Source organism: Myotis davidii, unplaced genomic scaffold, assembly GCF_000327345.1.
Source record: "Myotis davidii unplaced genomic scaffold, ASM32734v1 scaffold24, whole genome shotgun sequence".
NCBI lineage: Eukaryota > Metazoa > Chordata > Mammalia > Chiroptera > Vespertilionidae > Myotis > Myotis davidii.
The window spans coordinates 5,336,473-5,340,035 of record NW_006298312.1 but is presented as its reverse complement, the minus strand read 5'-3'; positions in this window follow the sequence as shown (position 1 = coordinate 5,340,035).

The window sequence follows — 3,563 nt, the reverse complement described above, 5'->3', positions numbered from 1 at the left end:
CTATCTCTCTCTCCCTCTCCCTTCCTCTCTGAAATCAATAAAAAAGTATATTTTTTTAAAAAAGAAAACACATGATCTTCACTTTAGGTTTTGTCATTTTACAATATCCTTTGTGCAGTATTTTAACTTCCCTCAACTTTCCTTTACCCACCCTTAAAATGCAATCTGTTTTGGGGAAGATGATCAGGAAAGTGATTCTAGTGGGTAGAAGTTTTTTTTGGAGGTGTGGGGTCATGAAAATATTTAAGAATTGAGCATGGTGATGGTTGCACCACTCTGAATTTACTTTAAAAAACCAGTTAAAAAATAGTACACTTTAGGTGACATGTACAGTATATGAATTATATCTCAATAAAGCTGTTCTTTTATTTCTTTTTAAATAAAGACCAGTCTTATAATCAATTGCAGATGTTTTTAGAGCCCCCCGCCCCGACTCCCCTAATTTGCTTATTGCATCCCAAACCATGGCTGCGACTCCCAGTTGCCTCCAGTCCTGGTGGATCTGGATGGTGTGGTTTGCAAAGGAGAAGGTGGCAACAGGCTTGTGGAATTTCTGCAAACCCATTCCCGTGGTCTCCTCATAGGGCACCAGGGCCATTTCCACTGTGCCAGCTCTCCGCTTCCTTTAACCTGTTGGGCAAAAGAATCCTGCATGCTCTGGCCAGAAGGTGCATTCTCTCTTAGGTGGCCTGAATGCTTTTTTATTAGGTCATTTTAAGGATTCAAAAGAATAATCAGAGATGTGGAAAGCTTTTGCTGAATTCCTTTTACATGGTTTATCCAGTCTCATGGGAAGTGAGATGTGGCTCTGAATTCATCCCAAAGCATGTCTTTGGGCAAAAGCACCCAGAACAGTACAACTCCTGCAGGATGCCCTACACACTTTGCTGTCAGGACTCAGGGGTGCTTGAGGGTGAACGAGGTGGCAGTGCCAGCACAGGATCCGGGAGAAGGTAGCACTTTCTACACTGCCCAGGCCACATTGTCTGAAGCTGCACCCGCCGTGGTGAGCAGGGTGTTTCTGCTGTTTTGTTTTGGTCTGGCCTCCATCCCCTCAGCCATGGACCCACGCCTGCACTGAGACTGTGAATGGCTTGATGGTCCTACCTTTTGGTGGGCAGTGGACACACTCCCACCTCCTGGAAACTGGCAGTTAGACCCTGACAGCTTCCAAGTCACTCACGAGGAGAGCCTGGCCCTAGGTCCAGAACAGAATTGGGCTTCCGTGGCTGGGAGGCCTCCCTGGGCTAGGGGCCACATGCGGTTTGAAGGCTGGCCACACCCCCAATTGTGGCAGGGGTCCCCTCTGGGACACTGGGCCTGCCTGGGCTAGGGGCCATTGGCAGTTTGAAAGCCAGCCACACCCCTGATCCAGGCAGGGTTCCCCTCATGGTGACCGGCCATTTAATTGTTTTGGTCGTGATCCCTCTTGGCCTTTTATTATTAGGGCTAGAGGCCTGGTGCACAAAATTCATGCACAGGGGGTTGGGTCCCTCAGCCCGACCTGCACCCTCTCCAATTTGGGAGCCATGATGGCTTAAGCCCACTCCCCATGGTTCTCTGCTCTCTGCGGAGCCTGGCTGCTCCACACCTACTGCCCAAAGGCCCTCTGCGACTACGGTAGGATGCTTGCCTTGCCCCTGCTACCCAGAGACCCTCCATGGCCAGGGCAGAATGCTTGCCTCATCACTGCAGCAACAAGGCAAGCATTCTGCCAGGCTGCTCACACTGCCCGCTCTTAGCGGTCACCCTCCCCCAGGACTGGGGAACTCTGGTGGGGCTGAGGGGATTGGACACAGCCATCTTATGGCTATGGGCACTGACATTTTTGTGACAGAGTGACAGTTAATTTGCATATTAACCCTTTATTAGATAGGATTTGCATAGACCAGTGGTCAGCAAACTCATTAGTCAACAGAGCCAAATATCAACAGTACAACAATTGAAATTTCTTTTGAGAGCCAAACTTTTTAAACTTAAACTATATAGGTAGGTACATTGTTATTAACTTAATTAGGGTACTCCTAAGGCTTAGGAAGAGCCACACTCAAGGGGCCAAAGAGCCACATATGGCTCGTGAGCTGCAGTTTGCCGACCACTGGCATAGACCATGGACATGGGCAATAGGGTAGTGATGACCTGGGTCAGGGGAAGGGTTTGGAGGTAAGGTAAGTAAATGGGGAATAAATGGGAGATATCTGTAATACTATCAACAATAATATATATATATTTAATGTGTGTATATATATATATATATATATATATAAATAGTGGTTTTCTAGGACATGAAATTATAAATAATTTTTTAGACTTTTCTGTGTTTTTCTATATGAACATGTTTAATGTTTACAATAAAAATAATTTATAGAAGATACTCTTGTCTAACTTTTTTCATTGAGTCTATCTACTACAGTTTATGAGTCTAACAGAGCAGAATTCACTCTCATATTTTATCTGTTTTCTTGTCTTGAATTAGGCAAAAACCCATAGACTGGCTGGTGCTGCCAAAGAAGCCAGGATTCTGGAGCTTCAGGCATTGGCAGAGGTTCAGAAGCGGGTATTATGGTTTATAGATTTCATCATTTCCCCTCCCCCCTTTTGTAACCTCTAAAGATGATACTAAAATAAAATGTATGTGATGAAATAAAAAATGAATTGAGTGAGTAGTTCGAATTTCTCATGTTTTAAATCATTATGATCACCATTTACAAATTTTAACTGATTTCCTATACTTTATGAGTGAGAAAGAGTCCAAGGGGGGGGGGAAAGTCACATGGTTATTTCTTACACTCGCATTAAATATGAGAAATTCACATTTAGTCAGACTAAAAGACAATGTTAACATTCAAATGTGTATTTGAGAATAAATATTGCACTTTGGTTTAAGCTAAACAATTATAATGGATTATTTAAAGCAGCAAAGATTAGAAAAAAAAACAGTTAAAATTATGCTATGGATAACATAAAGTTCAGGTGCTATGGTAGAGTGAAATACAATCTTAGTGTATAGACTATTTTCCTGATTATGTCATTAATCTGACTGAAGCATATGGGCATTGAGACTGAATGTAACAAAGTGTATCATATTTCCATTGAGAAGTTTTTCATGTTTACAAAATTTAGAAAGCATTAGAAAACTGTCAGTTCACTTTTTCTTTTATAAGAATACTAGAGGCCCAGTGCACAAAATTCGTGCTTGGGGTAGATACCTCAGTCCGGCTTGCACCCTCTCCAATCCAGGACCCCTCAGACATCCCTCTCTCAATCTGGGACTGCTGGCTCCTAACTGCTCACCTGCCTGACTGCCTTATCACCCCTAACTGCCCTGCCCTGCCATCCTGATTGCCCCTAACTGCTTCTGTCTTGGCCCCCACCATCGTGGCTTTGTCCGAAAGGAAGGCAGGATGACTGGAAGATGTCCAGTTGACCAGGTCTAATTAGCATATTATCCTTCTATTAGTATAAATGATTCCCAAGCAATTTTAGTTTTGTTTAGATTTTAAATAAAACTAACTAGTGACTGCCTGCGCATATCTTTTTATTGTCTTAAACCAGCCGTGAGC